Genomic DNA, 19,040 nt, shown 5'->3' with positions numbered 1-19,040 from the left:
ACCGAGGAGGCCATTCTTGTGTTCACACTTATCACATCCCTTCCACTGAGAGATACAAACGTCAGAACAAGGCAGGCGGATGCGCCAAGCTTATCTGAGGCCACTTGGCGGGAAAAGCGACTCTGCAAGCGTCCCTCGGCTGTCTTTGAACTGGGCTGGGGGTGCTCCCGGGCCCTAGCCTCCAGCCAGGGGAGGGTTCTGGCTGAGACAGCAGGGCCTGGGGCTGAGCAGTTTCCGTAAACCCTGCTGGCCGCCGCTGATGCTGTGGTCTCTACCTCAGTGTACAGTGTCTCACTTGGAGCCGAGTCCTGCTGCGGGGGGAGGGACTGTGGTGCGGAGACAGATCAGGACAGAAAGGAGGGGAAAATCAGCCTGGATGCACAAACTCAACGTATCAGAAACACATGCAGGAAAGAACTAGCAATGGGTGCCAGAGCTCACCTGAATATAATTTGCACATCACTGTCTGGACGTGAAATTGCTCCTCTGGTAATCCTAAGTGTCCACCACTATGTTGTTTTAGTTGCTAAGTTGTGTCTGACTTTTTGGGACCCCATGGACTCTAGCCTGCCAGGCTCCTCTGTCCATGGGATTTTCCAGGCCAGAACATCGGAGTGGGTTGCCATTTCCTTCTCCAGGAGATCTTCCTGAACCAGGGGTCAAACCCACGTCTCCTACATTGGCAGGTAGGTTCTTTACCACTGAGCCACCAGGGAAGCCCCCTCGAACGGTGAATAAATTGTCTTCTTACATTCAGTAGAGCATGCAACAAACCAAACCAACTGAAGAACAAATTCTTGAATAAGGCCCTCTGAACTGTCATCCCTACTAAGTCAGGAAATAATAGCTGCGTGATATTTGGCATTTTGCAGTTTTTACTAACTTGTTTTTAGAGTAACGCATATTTATCTTAGAGTAATATACGTTTATCTTAGAAAATGTAAATGAGTAAAAAGAATAAAATATAAACCACCTGTAACTCCAACACCTAGTGACAACTGATTTTGGTGTATACGCTTTTACATGTTTTATAAATATACACACTGTATATTTATTTGTACATTTCTTCTTTCAGTCAACATCTGCCAAGTACCTACTCTATTCAAGGTCGTGGTTGAATGCTGGTGATGCAAATATAAGATGCGGCCCTGGCTTGTTAGTTTAAGGGAGATAGACACCAGTCACTAGAAAACAGGGGCACTTTTTAGATTCGCAGGAAGGGGGAACACAGCTCTCCCCAGGGGAGACATGCATGGTGCCCCGGAAGTAGTGAGATGTGACCTGAGTTTCCACAGATGGGAGGAGCCTGCTTAACGATCAGTCTTTTCCTTCTTCATACAGAGTGAGGAAGCCATATGCTCTCCATAGAAAGGTTATCTATGTTGGGCCAGAGAAAACAACAGCTAAAGGACCAACGGAAGACAAGCTAATGTTCCCTTAGTGGTTACTCAACACTAAACGTTTTCTATGCATTATCACACTGAATTCCACCACGACTCTATGTGGCATAACGATTATTTCCTCTTTATAGATGAGGGAACTGAGATTTAAGTAACTGGCCCAGGGTTACATCGCTCTGAACCAGGGAGACCTCAGACAGCATGGCCCTGCAGCGTGAGAAAATGGGAAAATGGGGGCCCTGAAAAGGGGCGTTGCTCCCCAAAGTCTCAAAGTGAGTCACTGACTCATCAGAGAAGAGGAGAAGAGCCTCCAGAATCCTACTTTGGTCAAAAAAGTATGAGAAAAACACAAGTCAGTTACGGGCTTCCCTGGTGGCTCAGATGGTAAAGTATCTACCTGCAACGTGGGAGACCCAAGTTCGATCCCCAGGTCGGGAAGATCCCCTGGAGCAGAAAATGGCAACCCACTCCAGTATTCTTGGCTGGAGAATCCCATGGACTGAGGAGCCTGGTGGCTACAGTCCATGGGGTCCCGGAGTTGGACACGACTGAGCAACTATCAAAGTTAAAGAGGTTTTTTTTTTTTAATAAAACAACCCTGAGATGCACACTCCGTGAAACGTAAGACGGACTTACATCTTCTGTATTCCATAAGTGGATGGGGAGGAGGACAATGGGAGGGGTTTCTCCCACTGGTTTCAAGAACAGCACATATTTAGTTTACAGCTTCACCAAGGCTATAACAAGACCACTTTATCCCAGTCTAAGCGAGTGTGAGGGCATGACAGGTTTCTTACAAACCTCATCCAACCACTGATGATCTTATCTTTCTTTATGAAATTAGGCTTGCCATATACACAAAAAAGAGTGAACTAGGAAACAACATCGTAAAGCAAAAAGATGCTGGATTTTCTGATGCAGCGGCTTCTTCCTGCAAACTTGCATACACGTTACTTAAATTCTGAGTCTCAGTTTCTTTATATGTAAAACGGGGATATTGATAACAGTATGCAGGGTCCTCCAAAAACCAAAAACAGAACTACCATCTGAACAACTTACCAGAGGAAGAAATGGCAAACCACTCCAGTGTTCTTGCTGGGAAAATCCCATGAACAGAGGAGCCTGGCAGGCTACACTCTGAGGAGTTGCAAAGAGTCCGACATGACTGAGCACTCTCACACACACACATACACACACATGAACAACCTAAGTGTCCATCAACAGGTGAATGGATAAAGACGACGTGGTACACATATACAACGCAACATTACGCAACCATGTAAAGGAACAAAAGTGGGTCACTTGCAGAGATGTGAATGGACCTACAGTGTGTCATACAGAGTGAAGTGAGTCAGAAAGAGAAAAACAATTATCATATATCTATTGATGCACATATAGGGAAACTAGAAAAATGGTACAGATGAACCTAGTTTCAGGGCAAGATCAGAGATGCAATGTGGAGAACAGATGTGTGGACACAGGGCAGGGGTGGGGGGTGGGATGAGCTGGGAGATAGATTAGGGGTCACAGACTATCTTGTGCTAAACAGACAGCTAGTGGGAGCCTGCTCCATGACGACCAAGATGGGCAGGCTGAGGGTGCTGGAGGGATGGAGGCTCATGAGGGAGAGCATATGTATATACAAGGTGGGCAGGCTGAGGGTGCTGGAGGGATGGAGGCTCAAGAGGGAGAGCATATGTATATACACATAGCTGATTCTTTACCTTACATGCAGAGTACATCATGAGAAACGCTGGCCTGGATGAAGCACAGCTGGAATCAAGATTGCCGGGAGAAATATCAATAACCTCAGATACGCAGATGACACCACCCTTATGGCAGAAAGCAAAGAAGAACTAAAGAGCCTCTTGATGAAAGTGAAAGAGGAGAGTGAAAAAGTTGACTTAGAGCTCAACATTCAGAAAACGAAGATCATGGCATCCAGTCCCATCACTTCATGGGAAATAGATGGGGAAACAGTGGAAACAGTGTCAGACTTTATTTGGGGGGGCTCCAAAATCACTGCAGATGGTGACTGCAGCCATGAAATTTAAAGACGCTTACTCCTTGGAAGAAAAGTTATGACCAACCTAGATAGCATATTAAAAAGCAGAGACATTACTTTGCCAATAAAAGTCCATCTAGTCACAGCTATGGTTCTTCCAGTGATCATGTATGGATGTGAGAGTTGGACTATAAAGAAAGCTGAGCGCCGAAGAATTGATGCTTTTGAACTGTGGTGCTGGAGAAGACTCTTGAGAGTCCCTTGGACTGCAAGGAGATCCAACCAGTCCATCCTAAAGGAAATCAGTCCTAAATATTCATTTAAGGACTGATGCTGAAGCTGAAACTCCAATACTTTGGTCACCTGACACAAAGAACTGACTCATCGGAAAAGACCCTGATGCTGGGAAAGACTGAAGGTGGGAGGAGAAGGGGACGACAGAGGATGAGATGGTTGGATGGCATCACCGACTCAATGGACATGAAGCTCCATGAGTTGGTGATGGACAGGGAGGCCTGGCATGCTGCAGTCTATGGGGTTGCAAAGAGTTGGACACAACTGAGCGACTGAACTAACTAAATAACTATAGGTGATTCACTCTATTGTACACAGTTACATTCCCACAAAAATAATAACGTAGTCACAGCGCTCATCCATAGAGCTGTGTTAGAATGAAACAAGACAAAGTGTTTCAACTGTATACAACAGTGCTTGGTGAAGGAGGGAGGGAGGAAGGAAGGAAAGGGCAGAGGAAGGGAAAGAAGGAGAAAAATAAAAAAGGACCAGAACTTCTGTTACAAAACTATCTTGGGGAACAAACCCAATTTCCATTATCAACTGTATGAAATACTATGTAGAGTCACTGTCTAAAATTCACACTTAATTGTTATGTGTGTGGGTGGGTGTAAATCTAGATTTCACGCTTATGCTTTATCTTCAAATGATCTTAGCTTGGCTTGCTCTGGCTCCTGTACCCCTTCTCTCCTCCAGAAGCCTTGAAGTCAGTTTCAAAAGCAGCTGCGGAATTAGTAGATGATACCAACCAGAAGCCAACAGCAATAGTATTGGCTGATCTCATGCTGAGCGGTCAAGGGACTCTGGGCTCAGTCTTGCCCGAGATATGTACTGTGGAAAGTACCTTCTAACAGTTGAGGAAGTGTGGCCAGAGTGGGAAAATGTACAGCAATCTTAAGAAAAGCCTGACCACATCCATTGTGAGTCATGAAACGAGAAGAGATCTCTGAGTATCTGTGATGAAGACCACTGGCCTACAACTCCTCACTCTCAGGTATACCGATGCTTGGGGGCTGATTCTGTTGGCCTTTTTTTCTGCCTCTATCTCTTATCCACTCCTGAACTCTCCAGGTATTTTTTGGAAAAACACTAAAACAATGTGCAGTTGACAATCATGTCCTAGGGCCGACAACAGAAGCTTCTATTTATTCTCAACAAGCCAACCTCATTTTCTATGGGCTCCTTGGAGTAGTTCTTCCAGAATCTCTAACGACAAGCTCATTCTCATAAAAAACAAAATGAGGAGTTACAGGTAAATTGAGGCAGAAATTTGTGTTTGTTTGATATACTATACTTATCTTCATTTTGTCGGAAGCCAAAGTTCAGGGGCAAATATTTACCAATTCCAGTTTACTCATGGGATACACTGTAACAGTTCTTTTGTCAAAATTTTAAATAACTAAATAGCCTAGTTGAATCCCTTCCTAAGTCTTATTTTAAGGACTTTGTACCATCGAATCCTCAAGCATTTATTTATTTGTTTGTCAATTATGTTTGGTATACCAGGAGACCCATCAAAAGCAGAGTTGGGATCTCTGCGTGATAGAAAATTACGAATAATCATTGAATATTCAATCACAGAAAGGAAAACTTAGACTTATTAGAAAGCAGCCAGTGGATCATGTTAGAAAATACACTGCAAAGAAAACAGACGAGGTTTACACATTTAAGAAACTGTGAATATTTGAATGGGAAAGACGCAAGGTGTCAATCTCGGCTCTGCCCAGCTCTGCGACCTTGGACATAACTCTCCCCAAACCTCAGTTGGTCATCTATCGTAAGATGATGATAACATCGATCTTAGGCAGTTTCTGCGCAGAAATATAAAAGCAAATACTTGTCAAGTGCTTAGCATGATGCCCCACAAACAGTAAGGGCTCCACAAGTCGGCGGGGCTTCCCAGCGGCCTCCGTGGTAAGGAATCCACCTGCCAGTGCAAGAGATGCGGGTTTGATCCCTGGGTGGGGACAATCCCCTGGAGGAGGAAATGGCAACTGCTCCAGTATTCTTGCTCGGAAAATTCCACAGACGAAGGAGGCTGATGGACCACAGTCCCTGGAGTCATAGAGGACAGGGCACACACACACAGTTGGCATCGACGGAGGGTATGGCAGAGTGAGAGGGAAACACAGACCGATGGACTGGGGAAAAGGAAGAGGACATGGACCCAGGAGCAGAGCCAGGGGGTAGACAGTACTCCCCTCTGTTTTGTAGATGAGGAAACCAAGCTTAAGAGATCTGCTGGGGTTCCACATTTAGTGAAAAACTAGAAAAGGGAATCCAAATTTGCCTGCAAATTTGCTTATTTCTTATACCATGCTTGTCTCATGCACAGAAACTGTAGATAGAGACTCACAAGCTTAAAAAAAACTGACATTATATATGATATTTAATCCATGCATTATATTCAATCACCAGACAGATTAAGTGTCCCAACTATCTATCTCCACGGCCACAGGAAAGAAACAGGGACTCAGGGATATTTTGGTGAAAAATCTCAAAAGACAACGAAGGAAGGGAAAAAGCTGAAAAAAGTCCTCAAATATGCCCATGATAGTCCATCTTGTCAAAGGGAAATTTTCTTAAATGTTATAAAGCATGGGAAATGAGGGGAAAGTTCATTCACGTCTTTGAAATGATGAAAAGGGGGCTCAATATGCAAAACTGCCTACATGTTCCTCATTTTCTTCTCGCTTTCTCGTTGCTGCCATGATGTAGCTTTCTCCATACGGCGTGTACATTTCACTCTTCTTTCTGATCTGGCCTTCCTGGTGACGGTAACGTGAGCAGATGACACCAAGGACAGGCAAATGATCCACATTTAAAAATGTGACACCTGATATTAACAAAGATGCAGTTCTAGTTGGAAACTTTGCCTGAGGAACGGCGAGAGCGAAGAGGATGCAGACACGATACAAACGCATGTGTGCACTTCTCTTCATTTGGATCTACAGTTTGGATAAATACTGGTGACAGCTACCAAGCTGAGGGATCCGACTGCAGGCTATCATTGAATTGTCAAGTAATTAGTTCATTCATTTACTTCCCTCTCGAAAGTACAACCAGAAGAAAAAAAAGGAACATAAATTATTTGGGAGGTTGCCATTCACACGCAGCGTTAATTTGTCTGTCAAATTTGGTGTCTTGGCTCCTCTACCTGTGGAGAACATAATCCATAATCTCGTTTCCATTTTTGCTCAGCCAGTCAAGAGGGTGTGTGTGTGTGAGAGAGAGAGACAGGTGTTGCGGGTGGGGAAGAGGGAGATAACACAGACAGACAAGAGAGACAGCATGAGTGTGTGTCCACCTGTCCATGGAACTGGTGCTAGACTAAAACAAGAATCAACGTTGCAGCCGCAAAACTGTGGCTTTCTTTGCAGCTTCCTCAATTTAACATCTTAGCTTTTCCTTCCGCCAGAAAAAACAACCGACCACATTGGAGAAACAAGCCTCCTTATAACTTAAAGTGGGGCTGAGGCAGGCGTGGCTCTGAAGTTGAGCAAAACTCATTTTAACTCAGTAAATGGGTCACTTTTTACCTCTATTCTTCAGCTCACAATTAAAACAATCTTTCATTCTTTTGCAGTTTTAGGACACCTATATTTGGCCATTACTATATAATTATAGATATGTGTGCTTGGTATATCTATAATTATATAGTTATAGCCAAATATAGGTGTCCTAAAACTGTGAAAGATTGTGTGCTTAGGTATAAATACAAACTTGTTTCATTTATTCATGTCTCTCAATCACAATAGTTAGAAAATGGGAATGCCACTTGGCTAACGTATTCTAACCTTCTAGGACTGAGAACTTTTCAAAGCTTAGGGGTAGAGATTTTTGTGACCTAGGCTCTGGTCTATAAGCTGGTAAAAACAAAACAGTCAAGAGCAAAGAGGGACTGAGTAAATACTGATGATGTTGACAAAGAACAGTCTTTAAAAAAACACAATAATACAGATGCATTTACCTGGGATACATTATTATTACTTGAGTGCAACTCAAGGGTCTAGGCCCAGATAACCATCATGGTCTGCTGCCTGTTTATTCCAGGAGGTTTTCCCTGGAATTTAGCAGTTAATACAAAATTGACTCAACTGTAGAAGAGTGAGTAATATCACATATTTGAAGCATTAACCTGCTTTCATACATGAAGCTAACACCAGTACCTACCTCACAGGATTGCTGGGATGACTAAATGTATTAATATGGTCAAAACACTTAGAAAAACAATTCAAAATAGTGCTACAGAAGGCTAAACTGTTACTATAAGGGTAATGAACTGAAATTCTTTGCTCCCTCTCTGCTATTGGTAGTATCTTATAAGACGGAGTGATTATGAAATTACTGGGAAGAGTGATGTAATGACTGAAATTGACAAAACAAGGGGAAGCGCATAAGGAAGTTGAATCAGGAGGGGACTGAGGAAAGCAAGGGGGGATGGCCATCCGGGGAACTCAGCGTTCACAGCAACTGGAGGGAGATGCCCCTAGATGATGAATATCTGATCAAGCGGTAACTTCTTGGAACTTCAAAATGAGAACAACGAGAAACACGAAATCTTTTGATTTAAGAAGTGCATTGCCATCTGGCAAAATAGGGAAACTTGAAACTCTTGGAAACTGCGGACACTGATGAGTTTTATATTTTGGTGGACTCATTCTAATTTTTAATTCTTCCGGATTCAATAGGTAGATGGAAGAGAATCATTGGGTGGTATCTGTGAGTTGGACAGCTAGCAAACAAACAAACAAACAAAATCCTAAGAAGGCAATTAGATAAATCTAAATGTCACTTTGGCAGCCTGGGTGGGAGGGGAGTTTGGGGGAAAATGGATATATGTATGTGTACGGCTGAGTCCCTTTGCTGTCCACCTGAAACTGTGCCAGCATTGTTAACTGGCTATACCCCAATATAAAATAAAAAGGTTTTTTCTTAAGGAGCCGAATTCAAAACCAAGGAAGGATAAGACATGATTTTTCTGTGAAAATACAATAAATAAATAATGCCATTTTGCTATAAAACCTATTAGTTATAAAGTCATTAGACTTTATAATCTTCACAGACTTTTGACTCTTCATAAACATGAGACTTCATAATCTTATGAGAAAATTTCTTAGTTTTATTTTACCAAACTTGATTTTTTAAAAAATATTCATTTGCCATCTCTCCTGTATATACAGAGAGGCCTTTGTTCTTTTCGTAACACGGAGAAGTTGACAAGGGAATTTTCTGAGAAGAATGCAAAGTGAATAAGGAAAAATCAATGATAACTGTTCCTGTGTTCTTGATCATCACATATGCTTACGACCAGGTACATAATTTTGGCATGGGTAGCTAAGTTAATGTATTTAAAACATTTAAAGCTCAGCTGATGTATTTAAACTAAAATAATGAGATTGATTTTGCCTGTTGGCTACAGTCATCGGACAGTTTCTTCAGTTCCTTGAAGTCAATGTCCATTTAGTGCTCTAAAATGAAGAATAGTGCTTTGACAAAAAGGAAGCGTGTTAGAATGTAAAATACTATACTGTTGTTATATCTTCTTGCATAGCAGTCACTGAGGGAACTCAGTAAATATTAAATTAACAAGTGAGACGTAAAAAAAGACTTCCATGCATTTCTAAGGAACTGAGAAAAACTGAATAAAGATCATGAGCACCTCCTACCCGCCAGGAGACACAGAGCAGGAGCTCAGACTGTCGGCAAATGAAGGGCTTGAAAAGGAGTATGATTACTGCCCTACTTAAAGCATTACGCAAACAAACGCAGAAGAAACAACGGAGGCAAGGAAGGTGGGGGCAGGAACCAGTAGGAAAAACCTGCAAAAGGACATGTTTCTTGAAATAAGCCTTAAAGAACGAACAGAGGTTTTTACGTAAAGACGAAAGCACTTGGAAAACAGCTGTAGTGAAAGAAGTGAAAAGAGCATGGAACTTTCTGGCGGCTTGTGGTCTTGCGCACCTAGAATGTGGGTGAGTGTCAGGGGAGTAAGAAGATGGTGGGCAGCAGCTAGAGCAGAAGGAAGTGACAAAGAAATGAGGCTGGGGAAGTGGTTGAGGCAGGTCGGTGGAGGCACACTTGAGTAAAATTACACATTCATTAAAAGAGAACCCTTCTTCATTCTATTATTATATGAAACCCACAGTACTATCTCTTTCTTATGAAAATCTTTCTGGGTTTACGGCAATTTTTTTTCTTTTCTTTTTTCTCTCTCTCTTCAAATCATGAATGCCAAGATCTCTTCAGTCAGCTTCAGAACTAAAAACCTATCGCGATCTGCATCTGGGGAAAAGATGCTGGTGTGGAAGAGAGGACCTGGGATACACAGACGCTTCCAGAGAGGCAGGATGGAGCCTGAGATCCTGGCTTCTCACAGCCCCTCCCCGCCTCCAACTGCCCAGGGACCTTGGGCCACTTCCTGCAATAACGAAGCCCACTCCCCATCTCTAAAGGTAGTTGGGTGTGGGCGGGGAGAAGTAAATGAGGTCACGCATAAAGAGTGGCTTACACAGTGTACTTATCAACAGCAAGTGTTATTACTACTTTTTTTGTCCTCTCTAATTTAAATAGATATATTTGAATGAGAACGTTACTTGTTGGTCTCCCATTCCCCAAAGGGTTCAGCAAAAGAATTAGCTTGTTGTTCAGTTGCTGAATCATGTTCTACCCTTTAGTGACCCCGTGGACCACAGCCCGCCAGACTCCTCTGTCCGTGGGATTCTGGACAGAGCACTGGAGTAGGGTTACCATTTCCTCCTCCAGGGGTTCTTCCCGACCCACAGATCGAACCTGCGTCTCCTGCATCGGCAGGCAGGTTCTTTCCCACTGAGCCACCTGGGAATCAGAAATGGCGTTAAAATACTGAAATTGTTTCCCAAATTACGGATTGTTTCAAGGCATAATCTATGAAGGAGACAAAATTTAAAATGTGACAAGAGAAAACACCTTTGGGACAGCTAATAAAATGTCCCACCTCAGCAGTGTTGTTCAAAGGGCAAGATCCAGAACAGTCTTCCCTGATTTTACTGGGGGTAAACGAGAATGAAGAGAAATGGTATTTTATAACGTATCAGATTGATGCTTTAACAATCTAAACTTGATTCCATTTTCATTTCCTCCCAAGGTAAAGACAATACTGGCATAATTTTGCATCCTAATTCATTTTTTTCACATCAATATTTTTACTTAAAACATGACACAGTATATTTTCAATCCGTTCTTTTTGGGGGTTCAATCCTTCTCCCTCAACTCCACATTTTCGCTAGCTTGAAACTATTCAAGTGAGATGTGTCAAACAATATTGATGATCACATTTCACAACTTCAGAAATTCACATTTACAGGTAAGTCATTGATCCCATTCAAATTTGTCTGTGCAAAGATGTTCTTTAAACCATTTTATTTACTAGAAACCAATTATGATAAATTTATGCAAATTCAAAATCAAGATGTGTGTGGATAAACCACCTTTATTTTAATGATAGGTTTTTAAGTTGTCCTGAGGAGGTAATTTTAGAAAACAAGTTGCTATAGTTAATCGGGCTTCCCAGGTGACTCTAGCAGTAAAGAACCCACATGCCAACGCGGGAGACACAACAGACATGGGTGCGATCCCTGGGTTGGGAAGATTCCCTGGAGGAAGGCATGGCAACCCACTTCAGCATTCTTACCTGGAGAATGCTATGGACAGAGGAGCCTAGTGGGCTACAGTGCACGGAGTCGCAGAGAGTTGGGCACGCCTGAAGCAACTTAGCACATACTTAATTAAGAAAAGTTAGGTTTTGATAAGTATGCTGATAAATGAATCCTTTGCAATCTAAATGGCTTTTATGTTTATCATCTGTCAACAGTTCTTAACATTATTGAATCATGATAATTAATCAAGGCTGATGGTACAAGTTTCAAAGACTGAGTTTCAACAAAGTTTCTGGAATAAATATCCCATAGCAACTTTATAAGAATTTCTATTGCAGACGGAAGCCCTTCCTCCATAACTTAACGGTCATTTGTATGGTTAGGAGGACATCAAGTAGTTCAGACAATTCTACAAAGCAGTACAATTAAGCAACACAAATTGCTTTTATTTTTAGAGAATAAATGGAGAAGAGACAGCCTCTAGTTCCATGTGGCTACTAAGCACACCCATTAAAAACCGTTGCCGCCCCAAATCATTCAAACCACCAGTGTCACACTCGGTAACACAGGACTCAAGATGTTAATATATCCACTAAAGTACCGTAAAGAAGCTTTTTCCTTTTTAGAAAAACATAACCACAGGAGCTAAAATTAAACTATCCTCATCAGACCAATGAGCAGTAATGACCATCTGAATGATCAATATCCACTTTCCTGAGAACATTTGAAAGTAGATAAAATCACAGTAAACAGCCTCCCTGAAATAAAGCAATAGAAATAAATCAGAACATGGTTTGGTTTTAAAACGAAAAAAAAAAAATGTGTTATATGATACAGCATAGGGAATTCTGCTCCATGTCAGAACATGGTTTGGTTTTAAAACTAAAAAAAAAAAATCATGTGTTATATGGTATAGAATAGGGAATTCTGCTCCGTGTTATGTGGCAGCCTGAATGGGAGGGAGGTTTGGGGGAGAATGGGTACATGCACATGTAAGCCTGAGTCCCTTCCCTGTTCACTGGAAACTATCACAACAGTGTTAACTGGCTACAAAGTATAAGCAAGCGCCGGGACATGAGTGTGAGCAAAGCTCTGGGAGATGGTGAAGGCCAGGGAGGCCGGGCGTGCTGCAGTCCATGGGGTCGCACGCAGACTGAGCGCAGGACTGCTTGACTGAACGACAACAACACAAAACAAGAAGGGGGGGAAAAAACATAGCTTTTGGGGAGGAGCGATAACTGTGGGTAGCTGGAGAAGTCACCTCCCAGAGCAAGATCGGAGGGGACGGGAGGGGTCCCCGGCTGGGCAACCACACGGGGTAGCTGCAGCTTTGCTGAGCAGTTCAACCGGGGCGGGGGCAGAGCTCACGGGGGACAAGGGTGACAGGTGCTCGGATCTCTAGTCCCCTGAAAGCAGAGTCCACAGTCCACAGAACCAGAACCGCCCAACAAGCAGAACATCGTAAGCACTCAGGAACGGCAAAAAAAGAGAGAGAGAAAATTTACCTGGTAGCCAAACTGTTCTCAGTGGTGCTGGCGTGTAACCAGAAAACCCCTTCTTTCTGATCTGGAGAACAACTTTGTTAACCCCGGGTGTGTGGTCACAAGGCAGGAAGTGACTAGAGTAACAAATCATCAGCCAGGAAAGAAATAGATTTTGTCTTTATAAGGACATTTTACTTAACATGTTCTTTTTTTTTTTTTTTCCCCTCTCATGTCCCCTCCCCCGCAAAAATCACCTGACAGGTCACACTGAAATTCAGAAGCCTCTTACCACTTCCTCTTTATAAGCATTTTTCTCTCTCCTTCCCTTTCTTTCTCCTCTAGCTGGCTTGCAGACGCTGGGCTACTGAAACCTGCTTGATTTCAGATAACTACCTTGACTTTTTCACTCTGACCCTAATTGAGAATGCAGTGCTCTGATGCTTACCTTCTGACAGCAGAGATAAACAAATTATTCATTTTTAATGAAAGAGCCAAAGGAAGAGGTGGCGGTGTCCCCAAAACCAGCTGAAAGGGATTTCCTTGGGAAAGCTCCACCCCAGGAGAAACCAAACACCTCTTAAGAGTCCTGAACAATGATCTCATTGGTGCAAACAAAACAAAAAGATCTCTTTAAGGGGAAGGGCCCAAAAAGAAAGATATATTATTTACTCATTCTTTTATTTATAGAACACCTATGTACTAGGGATCTCTTTAACCCAGTTAAAGATTTCAATTATTTAGACATTTCCTACCAAGAGCACCTGCAGCAGTGACCAGGTTCAGTGGGCTGGCTAAATTCTTTCTAGGCGTCCCAAGTAGCTCAGCAGTAAAGAATCCACCTGTCAATGCAGGATGATGGAAGATATGCAGGTTTGATCCTTGAGTCGGGGAAGATCCCCTGGAGGAGGAAATGGCAACCCGATCCAGTATTCTTGCCTGGAAAATCCCATGGACGGAGGAGCCTGGCGGGGCTACAGTCCATGGGGTCACAAAAATTCCAACATGATCGAGCACACAAATTCATCCTAAGGATCAGGTTTATTTTCTGAATACACATTTTATAAAATTAGCAAAAGAATTAAAAAAACTCAACTCTATGCCAAAACCCTGACCGCCTGTCCTGAGGGCTAATTCTTATCTTCAAAGGGAAGTGCTCAATGCTCAAGAAGCCTAAACACTGGTTGTGAAGCTTGTATGCATCCTGAGTCATGTACGACAGAACATTACTCATAGCCTGTCTCCATGCCGCCTCGAGCCTGTGTAGCTCCAGCGACCAGCCTGCTATGGAGGAATGAGAATCTGAGGCTCTGCTCCGGCTGGCGGTGAGTTGAAGATGTCTTGATCATTCAGTAAGGTTCTGTATTTGCGAGGGCTCTGGTTGGGGCAGGGCGGGGAAAGGGGGTGCCGCCCTTATACTTTTCTTGCTTCTTTGATTTCTCCTCTAGAAAGTTCTTGCTTCTGACCTCAAATGTCAGATCAAGCCCTTCTGGTATCTGCATCTACTTCATCTGCGAGGGCTGTGACAATGTCTTGGTCAGAACCCTACAGGAGCCATCTCTGGGGAGACGGTAGGCAGAAGAACAGGAAGAGATGGTGGAGATTCAGCCCGTTCTAGAGTAGCTCACCTCACAGAGAACCATCAACTCTCTTGTGACTCCCCAGGGAAGACTGAGGGGGTGAACTGGACCTCATTTTCTCCATTGCATCCTTACTTCCAAGTAATACAGTGCAGGGGCTGGGGGTTCAAGAGGCACCTAAATTCTTTCAGGACCCCAGAGACACATCCATGCATCACTGTGACAGGACTGATTGCCCTACAAAGCAGCCAAATGCCGGTGGTTTCCACCGTGGTGGGTCATCATCGGTCATCCGTGCAGCAGCACAGATAACGTGGCGGTCCTGAAGGATGAAGATACGTGAGATCGCTGTGGACCTCCCCAGTCTGCACCCCTTGTGGTTTCAGGATGGAATGGAGGGGTGACAGTAACGTTTCATAAAGAAGAACAGCGACTCATCCCGTTTACCAGGGAGGAGAGCAGCCCTCTGCTCTCCTGTGTCTTCTGGAGCCTGGTCATCAGAACTCCCAGGGATCTAAAGGAAGAGCAACATACACGGGGGCCGGGCTGCAGTGGGTGCGTGAGTGCCTGTCTGGCAGCACTGGTGATTCAGAAATGAGAAAGACACGACTGCAGCTCTCAAGGAGCACACAGTCTAGAGGAGAAAAACATGTAAGTCAGTAAATGCCATCGATGAAAGAGGCGAAGAGGCAGTGGAACACTGAGGCAGAGCCAGATGTCAGCAGAGATGATGTTGGAAGAGGGCGAAATGTGTGGTTATGCCTAGCAGCGATTCAGGTCAAACACACACACACACGCACGCACGCACACACGCACGCACGCACGCACACACACCAGATTCCAGGCGATGTCTACATTCTAGGAGATGAAAGCCACTGAATTGTGCTGCCTGCAACCACCCACCTGCAGGAACCCTCCACGCGAGCACTGGCTCAGCCCTGGCCCCACCTCAGCCAACCACCACCGCCTCACCCACATCCTGGCCACTCCTTCAGTCGCAATCTCGCCATCTGCCTCCCAGCAGCACCAGGCTACCCAGTGGAGGCAGGCAACTGTTTAAGTGTTAGACCAAAGCTGTTTTAGAGGATATTTTATCTCTGTCAGTGTTTAGAATTGCTTGTGCAGCATGCTAATGAACAGTCCCATCTGGGTTTTATTCTTCTTAGGGGCTTCCCTGATAGCTCAGTTGGTAAAGAATCCGCCTGCAATACAGGAGACCCCGGTTCCATTCCTGGGTCGGGAAGATCCCCTGGAGAAGGAATAGGCAACCCACTCCAGTATTCTGGGCTTCCCTTGTGGCTTATCTGGTAAAGAATCCACCTGTAATGCGGGAGACGTAGGTTCGATCCCTGGGTTGGGAAAATCCCCTGGAGAAGGGAAAGGCTACCCATTCTGGTATTTTGGCCTGGAGAATTCCATGGACTGTATAGTCTATGGGGTCGAAAATAGCTGGACACGACTGAGTGACTTTCACTTTCTATGGATCATGCCCCACTGATGCTGAGCGACTTTCATTTTCACTTTCTATAAATCATGCCCTGCCGATGGCCTGTGCTCAGAGAGGACCCCTCCCACCTCCTACCCCACCATCCGCACGCCTGTCCTGCCACCTCCGCCACTCCCCTGGCCTGTGCTTTGCCTTCCCTCTACTCCTGCGGCCCTCCCTCCTGTATCCCACCCCGGTATGCTCACAGCCTCAGTCCCTAAAACATCAGCTGCTCTGCTCCAGCCACTGAACCGTTGCTGTAGAAAGTCTCAGAAACAGAGTTGAAATGCTATAAATTCAAGCTGCTTGCCTTCGAATTACTTCTTAGACATACTTTTGTTCAATTTCATTCCTGCCTGACAGCAGGCATCCTCAAACTGGGGCTCACAGACTCTAAGCATTTTATGCATGATTTTGTATATACGGGCTTTTTTCTGGCTTCATCATAGTATCAAAGAGATCATCACAGAACCCCAAAGTTAGACCGAAGAGATTCTCATCTCTTGCCTCAATCTCTCATTCCACCCTCCTGCATCCTTTCCTGCCCCAAGATTCCTGCCCCTGTTGACTGAGATGATACCCAAGTCATTAGGTGTGAACTCCTTTCTCCAGCCTCCTCAACTCTCACAAGACCCACCTTCTCCTTCTCTTTCATGCTTAGAGGGGGAGGTGTCATCTCTCTTTTCAAGGTCAATAGGTCTGCATCTTAATCTTGTATCTTCTGTTTAGAGACATTGCTCCATCAATTATTTCGTGTTTTTCGAGCATCTTTAACTGCTTTTATGATTTCTCCATTTGCCCTTCACACACTGTGGGAATTGATCAAAGGGGACAACACCTCTACCTCACCCTACTGGCCCTCCCCTGCCCCTGATAGTTGATGCGCAGGGCATGAGTAATTAAGATGAACAAAATCTCTGTTTCTGCAGAATGTCCACTGTAGTCAAGGATGCAGACCCGTGACGTTGCGGGGTACTCAGAACCACGACGGAAGAAGAGCTGGGTGCCCGTGTGAATACACAGCACTAACCAGACTCAGGGTCTGGGAGGCGTGCAGAATGAAGACTAGGCGTGAAGGTGCTGGGCCACTTCTCTGGTTGTCAAACCTCAGCTCTACTGCTGCACTGGAGGAGGAAATGGCAATCCACTCCAGTATTCTTGTCTTGAAAAATCCCATGGACAGAGAGAGGAACCTGGCTGGCTATAGCTCTTGGGGTCACAAAGAGCCGCACATGACTTAGCAACTGAGCGTGCACTGCTGTATTCGTTGTGTGACCTTGGGCAAATTATTTACTGCTTTTCATCTAGAAGGTGGGGATAAGAACAGTGTCTGTTTGGTACGTTGCTGTGAGGGTGACGTCGACTGATTCAGAGAACTTGGAAGAGTGTGTGGCATATAGGAAATGCTATGTAAGTGTTATGCTATGTAAGTGTAGTCTTTCACTATTTAGACCAGGCTCTGGACTTGGATGCCCTAGTGGCTCAGATGGTAAAAAAAAAAAAAATCTGCCTGCAAAGTGGGAGACCTGGATTCATTCCCTAGGTCAGGAAGATCCCCTGGAGAAGGGAATGGCTACCCACTCCACTATTCTTGCCTGGGTAATTCCACGGACAGGGGAGCCTGGTGGGGGATGCAGAGTCGGAGATGACTCAGTGACTAACACTTTTACTTTCTGGACTAGATAGTTCACATACATTATTTTTATTTATTTCTCACAAAAATTCTATGAATTAGGTATTATTTTTAATTTTCCTTCAATTTTTTAAAATTACAGTTTCCAAATCTACAGTACCTCTCCACTGTCAAATTCTACACTGACATCTTTGCTCTGAGATGACGCAGGACCTCCCACCCAGGCTGGTACAGCATGCTCTCCTCCTACCTGGGCTTGTTTCACGAAACTTGTTTGAGCTTTTGATTCTTAGCAGAAAAAACACAAACAGAGGTCTTGAATGTGCTTCCATGATTCGACTTGGTCTCCTGTGCTTCGGAGTCCACTGACCATGAGAAAACCACAAGCATGCAGGCATGCTAGTCATTTCAGCCGTGTCCGACTTTTTGCATCCCCGTGGACTGCAGCCCACCAGGCTCCTCTGTCCATGGGATTCTCCAGGCAAGAATACTGGAGTGGGTTGCCATGCCCTCCTCCAGGGGATCTTCCTGATCCAGGATTCGAACCCCCCGTCTCCTGCATTGCGGGTATTCTTCACCACTGAGCCACCAGGGAAGCTCTGAGAAAATCACATCTTTGTTCAACAGGAAGGAGGAGATGCTTGAAGTGAACCTGAACCCAGTGCACAGCCCAGGGCAATTTCAGGTGACCTGTGTTCCAAAGCAGAGTCGTCCCAGGTGACGCAGGCACCTAGGTTCCTTGATGTAAACAATTGAGATTTGGAAGTTGTTTATTAGGCACCCTTAACACAGAAATGGATCACTTCCTGAAATGGGAACTTCCCTGTAAGTCCAGTGTCTAAGACTGCACACTCCCAATGCAGGGCGCCTGAGTTCAATCCCTGGTCTGGAAACTAGAACCCACATGTTGCAACTAAAGATCCTGCAGGCGGCAATGAAGATCCCACCACCTGAGGCAACTAAGACCTGACATAGCCAAGTAAACATTTAAATTAATAACTATTTTTAAAAAGAGAGGACTTGGATTTCTTCCCCAACCGTTTAAAACTGTAGTCCTACTCTTGTCATTTTCAATCACCCTCATTCTGCTCTATAGCTTCTACAGATTTAATACCTTCTAAAATACAGCTTTTTAAATTAAGCGTATTGTTTCCTTCCAAACATAAGCTCAGTGGCACTAGCAGAAAAGAACACATCTGTCAATGCAGGAGACACGGGTTTGATCCCTGGGTCAGGAAGATCCCCTGGAGACGGGAATGGCAACCCACTCCAGTATTCTTGCCTGGAGAATCCCATGGACAGAGGAGCCTGGAGGGCTACAGTCCAGAGGGTTAGAGACTTGGACATGACTGAAGCAAAGAAGAGATTCAGCGTGCATGCAGTTAGTTCAGCTCAGTCACTCGTGTCCGACTCTTTGCGAGCCCATGAACCACAGCACGCCATGCCTCCCTGTCCATCACCAACTCCCAGAGTTCACTCAAACCCATGTCCATTGTCTCAGTGATGCCGTCCAACCATCTTGTC

At 44.5% G+C, this 19,040-nt stretch overlaps 1 protein-coding gene across 2 annotated transcripts in view; it reads right to left on the bottom strand.

The window, feature by feature from the left end:
- LCP1 (lymphocyte cytosolic protein 1) overlaps positions 1-19,040 on the bottom strand; it is a 93,764-nt gene that overhangs the window by 47,278 nt on the left and 27,446 nt on the right. Inside the window, exon 1 of one of the 2 annotated variants that reach the window (XM_005687438.3) lies at positions 12,842-13,054. The exons of the other annotated variant lie outside the window; for it this stretch is intronic. The gene's annotated coding sequence lies outside the window, so the exon portion shown is untranslated. Of the gene's footprint in view, positions 1-12,841; positions 13,055-19,040 lie in introns of those variants that run through there. 2 annotated transcript variants of the gene reach the window in all.

This window comes from Capra hircus, chromosome 12, assembly GCF_001704415.2.
Source record: "Capra hircus breed San Clemente chromosome 12, ASM170441v1, whole genome shotgun sequence".
NCBI lineage: Eukaryota > Metazoa > Chordata > Mammalia > Artiodactyla > Bovidae > Capra > Capra hircus.
This window is presented reverse-complemented; position numbering and strand designations above follow the sequence as displayed.